The following is a 9,920-nucleotide window of genomic DNA, read 5'->3' as shown; positions in this document are numbered from 1 at the left end:
TTCAGTTTTAGTAAGTGTTCCAACTTTTGCCAAGAGGGAACTTTAGATATTGGTCCCTAGATTATGTTATCGCTCAAACTTCCTAGGAAGAGATCGATTTGAAGTGTTTTTCAAAAAATTCAAAATGGCGGAAAATCTATATAACCGGAAGTTATGGGTTCTTGAGACAAATGTTTTCCTCATGAGGAGAGGCATCTCTGTGCAAAGTTTCATGTCTCTACGACATACGGGGCATGAGATATGCCCATTCAAAGTTTGCCATTTCAATTGGTTGCTATAGCGCCCCCCTTTGGCCAATTGATGTAATATTGCTTCATTCACATCCTCCCATGACCCTCTACCACTGTGCCAAATTTCACATGGATTGACCAAGTCAGTGAGGAGAAAAATGTGGAACAGACACACAGACAGAGTTTTCCTCATTATATAGTAAAGATACCGATAAAGGACTCCAAGATGGCGCCTATTCAATCCAGTGGAATGGCTCGCATGGCACATACACGAAAAAAAAAGTGCTTCTCAAAGTCAAGGATACTTATTTGGTACGAAGGGTCCTTCCAAGTCGGGTCCTACAAAGGCCAGGCAAGACTCCTTCCTAACATTCAGTGAGCACACATTGGAACAGGCTAGCAAGTGCCCAGGTGTGCCTCATCAAAGAAGCCCCGCCTTCAATTCCAGCAAAATGTACTTAAAGAATTGTGGGCACTACATGCCCACTGAGGATACACACAGGAAGGACTTGGTAGAATTTGAAGCATCCTTGATACTGAAACAGTCCTTCAGCAGGATTTAATGACTTGGCCCTCTGAAATTCAGTAGTTTAATGATCCTTCCTTGACTCTGAGAGGCACCAAAAGTTTCTAGCTTCTGGGTTTACCTCTGCGGTATGCAGCCCACTGAGTTTGCGCAGTAGTGTTTCTTCCACTGGCCCAGCCCACAAGTTCCTGCTCTGCTCATAGACTTTCCATGGTCATGACATCACCGATTTATAAATCATTTTTTTTGGCTCCAGGAAAGTTAAACTTTTATGGATAAAAATTCCTCACAGAACGAGTAATAACTGATCTTGTTTGCAGTTCAAAGTGTCCTGTCAACAGTTTTCCAGACATCTCTTTTGTTAGGTGGTCTGTGGGGAGAATGCTTTTTGGGCCACAGGGGATTTTTCGTCTGCAATACCGCCAGTGGCCACTGGGGAAAAACTGGCTGCAAGGCTGAGCTGCATTCCTGGGGCCCTGATTACTAGTCAGTAAAAACATTTACCTCAGTGAACATGGCGGCGAATACGAAAAGATCGAAGATAGAGAAATGCTTTTTGTAACATGCGGGCACACTAATAAACTACTGTAATGTCAGACGTTCAACTTGATGACGTTCTGTAACCGACTTTTTTTAAGACACATAAAAGTTTAATTTTTGAGTGGGGTATTTCTTAACGTATTGTATGTCATAGAGCAAAACACATGATAGTCTCTTAAACCTGTGTAAAACAAAAACCTAATTTCAGGCATCTAACCAAAAAAACTAATTAGTAAAACCCTTGAAAAGAGGAAACTGAGAATGCAAAAATGCTAACTCATTTCTCAGTTTTAGGACTCATTCCTGGGGCACTCTATGGACAAATTAGAAATCTGGGCTGTTGGCAGTGCTGGATGAACAGTCAGGACATCACCAGAATTATAACAGTTTATCCTGTGGGTGATATGAATGAATAATTACAATCCACCAAACAGTTGTAGGAACATTTCATCAAATCCCACTGAGTGAAGCAGGCCCAAGTAATGCTGATGAACTTGGGCATGAGTAAAAGAGACAAGTAAAAGTTGAAACAACCTCAATCTGCACTCCCGAAAATATGAACCATCTTCCCTTGAGCAAAAATTCAAAACATGCAACCCTCTCTTTTTTTTTTATCCTACATTTGCTCCTATTAATTTTCCCACACTTCCTGATGGTGCTAAAGGAGAAGTCAGGGTATCACTACAGACAATAAGGTTCATCCACAGACTATAAAAGAATGAATGTAGCTATGGTGATGTCACCTATTGCTTTCAAAGCCTTGAGTTTGGCATTCTAGCTGTCGCCATCATTTTTGGAGTCAGAAGTGACCATATTTGGACAAGAGGGTGGAGCTAACCCTAACGCCAGCTGCTGGCTTGGTTAGTATGGTGCCTTTGGTTAACTTTGATAATACTAATGTAATTACTAGAAAAACTAAATATCCGTCTCTGTAGAGGGTCTTTAAGCAGAAACAGAAAATGATTGAGACTTTTTTCGGTGAACAAAACGTTGCAATTATCTGTCATGAGCTGAAAACACACTGAAGAAGCAACAGCTATGGCCACGCCTATACTCTGTGAATCTGAGGTTATGCCATTCCTAAACAACATTGTTGCCATGGTAGCAACATGTCAATGGATAGCACCCATCTGTCACTCAAAGTGACCACATGCTTAATGTATAACTCTAAGCCGAAATAACGGTTAAATGGTGAGTTACGTAAAAATCCCCTTCTCTCCGTACAGGTGTCATGGATGGGGAGATTAGCTATTGAGACTAAAACCATGTCTTTTTCCAGGCTGTAAACATGTTTATTTCTGTTGTAAAGCTGGGCATTTTAACATGGGGGTCCATTAGGTTTGACTCGCTTTTGGAGCCAGCATCTAGTGGCCATTTGAGGAACTGCAGATTTTGGCCCTTTCTCTTTGGCTTCATTTTTCAGCCCTGGTGATTGCAGTTTGGGTTCATCCAGTCGAGCCCGGTCTCACTCCGAAGTCACTGAAAACCAATGCTTGGGCAGTGACTTATGGCATCAGAAACCAAGGAAAAAGGCGTCCTTTAACGTCGGCATGGTATGCAGCCGGTTGCCATTGTAGTTTAAAAGTGCCCAGCGGCATCAGGGGGAAACGCGGTGGGACAAGGACGAAAGTTAAGGCAGCGAAAGTCTGAGTGGGATGGGTGGGAGTTGTGGTGGATGTGTCCAACAAATATTTACTTTCACCTGGGAGAGCGGTGTTCACGTCCCGTAAGATTCTAAAGCCAATTCTAAGCCAAACCCTGCTCTCTTTTCTGAAACCCAACCACGTGTATTTGTTGTTGAAGGGAAAAAAAAGTCAATTTGTGGTGTATTGACGTAGGGCGTTCATTTTGAAAGAAACTGTATGTAAATGGTAAATTTTCTGTAAAAATGGAAGTGAAAGAAGACAATGCATGTAACAGGCAGAACTTGACAAGGTGTCCCAAAACATCATCAACCAACGCACCCAGGGTACCTTGCACGTCATATGTGGACGTGGAAATTCCATGACCAAAATGTCAATATGTGACGAGGTTGGAGTGAGAATGTGTTGTCCTGTAGGGACCATGACCATGAATGTCAGTACAAAATGTCATGTCAATCCATCCCACAGCTGTTGAGAAAGTCTGGACCAATCCAGAAAAATCCATAGTGGTGGTCTGACCAGAATCAAATCAACATCTCCATTCATAAAGTCATGCTGCTAGTGAGGCTAAAAATATGAGCACACTTTCATGTTACAGCTTTTGGTGGCAAGACTGAACATTTTTAATTTTAGATTAAAGATGACTTGTTGTTCATGACTAAGTCTAAATATATGCTAATTGTGGTTTAACACTTGAGTGAGCCAGTTTATGGGTGTTAACTGAGCTTCAGATAGACCGCATGGCACAAACAAGGGAGTCTAAATATATTCAGAAATCACATCAGTAACAAATCCCCCTGTTTTTGCAAGTCATAACTATTATTCACAGTAAATTGGGATTCAGGCTGTTTCTAAGTACAAATCAGGTTGAAGTACCACCTAGAATAGAAAATCAACCAAAAATGATGAATAGAATTTTAAGAACTGGATGTTTAGTGGAGTTGTTTGAGTGCACCTACTGTACAGGTGTTCTGCTGCTGATTGTTGATTGCTAATTACTAACAGAATTTTAATACATTTTATTCAGAGGATTCTGAGGCCATTTTATACTCTCTGACAAGTTTTTCTCTGCCTGTTTTCTCAGTGTTGGATTGCAATCTTTCCACTGCTTCTTGCTGTTTAAAGAGGCCCAATGTTCAGTATAACCCTTTGATGCTCTGGCTTTTGGAGAATTTTTTTGGCTTAATAATCAAAATCCTTTTCAAAGACACCTTTTTATCTCCAAAACCTGATAAAAAGAAAATAAATAAAGAAGTCAGTCAGGTGTCTTCTTGATGGTGTTGAAACTACCACAGGTTACAGATGGGGAATGCAGATGCAGCTCAGTGTTGGTGGATATTACTGATACTATTCTACTTGATAAACAACCCTGCCTCCTAAAATCTACGTTGTATATGGCTAAATTGCATTCATAATTACGTTGTGGTGGCAACTAAATCACTGACTGAATTTTGTTCTTTGACTTAATGAAACACAGCATTTATATACTATGCTGGACTCGCAGGAAGATGGTTGGGATGGATTGCGGACATATAAAGTGCAAGACTGTGATACCAGAGTCTCCGCACTCCTGTCCTAAGTTTAGGCAACAAAAGCACTTTGGTTAAGATTATGGAAATGTTGTGATGTCACTTCATGTCAATGAAAATGGTAATAGTAGAAAAACACATCTTCCCCACGGCAGCACAGAAGAGCTATACAATCAGTTTTTGCAGAACATTATGATGTCACAGTGAAACTGACCTTTGACTTTTTGGATATAAAATGTCATCACTTCATCATTATATACTATTACTACTATTTATTTGTGTGAATTCTTCTTGAGTTATGGCCAAAAATGGGTTTTGTGAGGTCACAGTGACCTATGACCTTCAAATTCTAATTTGTTTATTCTTTAGTCCAAGTGGATGTTTGTGTCAAATTTGAAAATATTCCCTGAAGGTCTTCTTGACATATCACATTCACTAGACAGATGCAAGTTCACAGTGACCTTAACCTTTGACCTATGACCACCAAAATCTAATCAGTTCATTGCTGAGTCCAAGTGGACATTTGTGCCAAATTTGAAAATATTCCCTGAAGGTCTTCTTGACATATTGCATTCATGAGACAGATGCAAGTTCACAGTGACCTTGACCTTTGACCACCAAAATATAATCAGTTCATTGCTGAGCCCGAGTGGACATTTGTGCCAAATTTGAAGAAACTCCCTCAAGGTGGTTTTGAGATATGTGTTCACGAGAATGGGACGGATGGATGGATGAACAATCTAAAAACATAATGCCTCGGCTACAGCTATCGTCGGTGCAGAGGCATACAGTACGTACTTTTTTAAGCCAAAACATGATCCTTTTTCCAAATCTAACCAAGAGGTTTTGTTGCCTAAACCTACCTTGACTATTTCACAACATTTACCACCTGTTACAATGTGTTTCAGGTGTGTGTCACATAGGTACACAACAGGGTGGCCCTTGCGTCACAATAAGACCCTGAGCGGTGTGACAAAGCATCTGTCTTTGACAACTTGAGAATGAGAACAGGTTGGTATCTGAAAGATATCTAGTGGCCATATGTTCGGGGGGAACTCAGTGGTATTTTTTAATCTCTTCAGTAAAAAAGTAGTTCAACATTTTAAGAAAATACACTTACTGGTTTTCACTTTCTGGCAGATAGTTAAACGAGAATATTGATCCTACTCTCTAAGGACAAAGTGGTATCATTCTTCCCCTACGACTCTAAGAAGAGAACTAGCATATCTGTCCAAAATGTCGAGGTATTCTTTTACCTCACCTTTTTTATTGGTGGATTGCATGTAGTCGGTTACTTTTGTTAACTCTTGTTACTCTGCTGGCTTGTTTTCAAAAAACAAAATTCCCATATGAAGTATACATAGTTACTTTTATGGCCACTTTGTTGTTTAGCTATGTGGAGTCTATGTGGTCAGATCCTGTGGCTGCCATCTTTCTCCATCAGCTGTATTTCCACTTTATAACACACTTCCTGGCAGTGGTGCATTAACAGCGCTGTACATTGTGCCACTGTTCAGTCATCTGTACTTTGTTTGTTTGTTTCCCACAGACATCTATTCACCATCCCACATCCAGTGTGGATTAGTCCTGGGCAAAAACTGTGGTTGAGTAAAAAAGCACTCAGAATTTAATCCAAACTAATTATTTTTGCAAAGTATCTCCACTGCTCAGTGAAACAAACCCACTTATGTTGGGACAATCCCAAAGGACCAGGACTTTTTGGGGGGTTTTACACTGAAAGTCAAGAACCGGGGTCTTGAGAGTGACTGCTTGTCTTTATAGTGTGTGAACTGGCTTTACCACTGAGATTTACAGAGGCAGAACAAAGCTTTGGCACCACAGTCACTATTTCACTCAGTGCTCTGAGTGATGTCATGTTTTATTGATCTGAGAGACTCATATTTCCCTGTCTGTAGGAACAGAGCTGGAACCAATAATACAAAAACAAGTTTTTGGATAATAACAACAAAAAAATTGTAAAAACAAATTGTAAAAACTTGTGATTGTCATTAACAAAGCATTCATTTCATTTTAAGATGTCCAACGTCTCTGTGTTTATCCACTGATATTTTAGCATTTAAATGACCGAGTTAAGAGACATTTGAGAGGAATAAAAGCCATCAAGTGTTGCCATCCGTGTTTGCCTCTAGTGTTCATCCACAAAGAGAGAATGCAGTGAACACTTTGTGGGAGGCATTCAAATGGACAAGTTCTTTTAAACAAGCTCTCTCACTCACATAATTAACATGGGTTTCAGCAGCTGTTGTTTCCTACAATTGTCATCAGAGTAGCTGAAATGGCTTTCTTTGTTATTAGCAGTACTGGCTCACTCCACAATTGATGCGGCTTGTGTAGCACTCCTGATGACATTCATAATAATTAAAAAAAAAAGTCATCCACAACAATGTTGGACCTTGTAGTTAATGAGAATCACTGTCATGATCTTATTGTTTTTACAGAGGTTGGACCAAATGGCAACATGTCCTAGAAATCACTGCTTGGGGTTCTCATAATGACGCTCGTGTCCAGGCTCTGCTGAATTAAGAAAGTGAATGAGTGTAGGAGGGAAAAATGAGACTGATCATCTAATTTTCTCATTAGCCGACCTGCTGTGGCAGGAAATGTATGTTACTCTGCCAGCAGCGGCACAAAGGTCAATACGACAGCAACAAGGTAAAGTGTAACCCACAGTATTGATTCCATGGGAGAGAAGCACGGTGGCTTTGCTTCTATCGTGTCATTTTCAGTGGTGGAAGAATGGGTAAGATGCTTAATTAAGTAAATGTAGCATAACAATTTTGTAAAAACACTCCTTTACAAATAATGAAATTATTGTATGCAAAATCAGACATAAGTAGAAGCACAAATATCATCAGCATAATAAGAAATACAAAGTAAAAGGAGTCTGCAATGGCCCATATGACTGATGTATTATCCCAGGCCTAAAGTATAAGGTCAACATAGAATTGACCTATGGCTAAGTCCCGCCCTCAAACGCAATGAGCCAATCACAGTGCGTATAGCCATTCCCATACACTCGGACATTCTCTGCCTGGATAGTCTGGGGCCGTTAGTGGCCGTTTTGGTAAGGAAACGGAACCAGGAGTCTGGGGCCGTTAGTGGCCGTTTTGGTAAGGAAACGGAACCAGGGAGAGTGAGACAGGATCCGGAATTCGATGGATGTGCCTTTCCGTAAAAATAAAAGCACCAAGCTAATAAAAATGCGGTGAAACTTTTAATTTAAAGAATATAATTTACAAGAAAAGCCCCAAGCCATTAAGTTAATCGATTTTTTTACACCCCTCATCACCCCAAATTGATGGTGCCCCAGAATTTAAAGTTTTACTATGGTGAACACTTTTAGTTTGGTGAATTTGGTGAATACCGCATCCGCTCCCTAGACCGGAACCAGAATCCAGAAAAATTCAGAGTGAATAGACACCAGGCTCTTCGCTTGAAGAGCCTGGTGACGCGATTCTACTGCCTGGATGTTCATTGAAATGCATTACAGAAAGTCAGTTTTGTTCCGTTTGATGAGCTTTTTCTGAGATTTGAAGTTTAAAAATGGTCAAACAGTGTGCATGGGGTACATGCAACTCCAACACAAGGTATAATGAGAGGCTGGGCGACGAGGTGTATTTTTTACCCTTTCCTAAATCACATCTCAACCGAGAAAAGTGTCTCCTTTGGATAAAGTTGTGTGGTAACGTTAGACCACAACATCAATTCAACGTGAATAAGATTAACAATGATGTCTACATCTGTTCTAAGGTAAGTCAACATCGTGTTTGAGGCAACATATTGTCACTTTGCTGGAAAGAAATATAAAGTTATCTTTAACATCACTAGCTAACGTTAGCTAAAGTTAGCCTAACGTTAGCTCCTAGCTGCGTTGTTCATCATGATAGCCTAATTGCTGGGAGTTCATTAGCCTATTTTGTTCTAGTTTTGTACTTTGGTGATCGTACATCATTGTTAGCTGTTGTCCAAAGGGCTCTAGTTAAGCTAACGTTAACTTCTGGAGCTTAGCTTCATTAACTTATCTGTAATCGCAGAGATAACAAAGGTTGGCAAACGTTATGCTGAATGATTCAGTGTAAATACTGTAGCACCAAACAAACGGAGAGACAATCTTGGTAAAGATGGTAAAAAGGCTGTTATCCTTTTCTCATATTCTGAGTCAAAAACCTTAACTTCAGTGGCACTTTAACTTGTTGTCTTTGATGGCGACGGCAACGAGATGCGGTTCACAAGCGTACACTGGGACGTGTAAATTTTGGCTTGTAATTTAAGCTTTTCATCGACCTTCTCAACAATAAAATGATGAATATATCCCTCCAATGCGTAGTTTAGGCCCTTTTGGTTACTTCTCAATCTGATCATTATGTCCCCCAAAATCATCAATTGCTTCCTGCGAAATGCCGTGTACTGTGACACCTGCCATAGCGCCCGCCAGGTCACTGAATGTTCATAGTTTGTCCCACTGAGTGGAGGGGGGCGTGGCTTAGCCATAGGTCAATTGTCAAAAACTGATGTTCCTCTAATGTAGCGTTCACACCGGGCGCGAGTAAAGCAAATTAATCGCTTGTAACGCGCCGCCCGTAACGCGTGAGTTTAGACGCCTGACCATTTTGTTAATTCGCGTTATCGCGTCATTCGCGCAAAGCCGGCTGTGCTTACTGGAGCTAAGCTAGTGCTAACGTTCATAGTACAACCATTCTGCAAACTAATTAAGGACACATATTTACAGAACTTACCAAGTAGACCAGTCTCCTCGGCGACTTTCACCCAAGCCTGCTCCTTTTTGTTGCGGTCTCTGCAGAGTAGACACATAGTATCATATAGCTCCGGGTAGCCGCGCACCGCAATGATAAGTTTCTCCTCCATCTCGGCATCAACACCTGGACGTCAGGGTGTCAAGACGTCACTGATGACCATGGCTGAGATAACCACCATCGCTGCTTTGTACCTGCTCTGGAAGTCCCAGATGCGTCGGAGGGCCAAACGCCGTCGTTTTTGGGTTCACCCTATCCTGCATTAGCGCATCCAGCGCGGCGAGTTTCACCACCTCCTCCAGGAACTCCGTCTGGATGATAGCCACTTTCAGCGGTACTTCAGGTTGACTGGGGCCCAGTTTGAGGACCTGTTGGTGAGGGTTGGCGTCAGGATCTTCCGGCAGGACACCAACTACAGGCGCTCCATTTCAGCTGCGGAGCGTCTGTCCATCTGTCTCCGGTGAGTAGCAGTTTACGTTTACGTGTGTCAACAACTGGACGTTGTTGACACACGCCGGTGACGTCGGGAGAATCTCAATGCTGATTGGCTTTCGCGGCACAGCGTCACGCGAATTCGCCTCAAAAGTTCAATATTTTCAACTTGAGCGATGAGCCGTTGGACGCGAATTTCGCGTCTATTGCACCGTGCTAGACGCCTCTATCGCGTCCATCGCGCC

At 41.5% G+C, this 9,920-nt stretch overlaps 1 protein-coding gene across 1 annotated transcript in view; it reads right to left on the bottom strand.

The window, feature by feature from the left end:
* kcng1 (potassium voltage-gated channel, subfamily G, member 1) overlaps nucleotides 1–9,657 on the bottom strand; it is a 32,625-nt gene extending 22,968 nt beyond the window's left edge. Inside the window, exon 1 of the mRNA XM_050066219.1 lies at nucleotides 9,226–9,657. The gene's annotated coding sequence lies outside the window, so the exon portion shown is untranslated. The remainder of the gene's footprint in view (nucleotides 1–9,225) is intronic.
* Between the last annotated feature and the right edge of the window lie 263 nt (nucleotides 9,658–9,920).

The sequence above is a fragment of the Epinephelus moara genome, chromosome 16 (genome assembly GCF_006386435.1).
Source record: "Epinephelus moara isolate mb chromosome 16, YSFRI_EMoa_1.0, whole genome shotgun sequence".
In the NCBI taxonomy this organism is placed as follows: domain Eukaryota; kingdom Metazoa; phylum Chordata; class Actinopteri; order Perciformes; family Serranidae; genus Epinephelus; species Epinephelus moara.
This window is presented reverse-complemented; position numbering and strand designations above follow the sequence as displayed.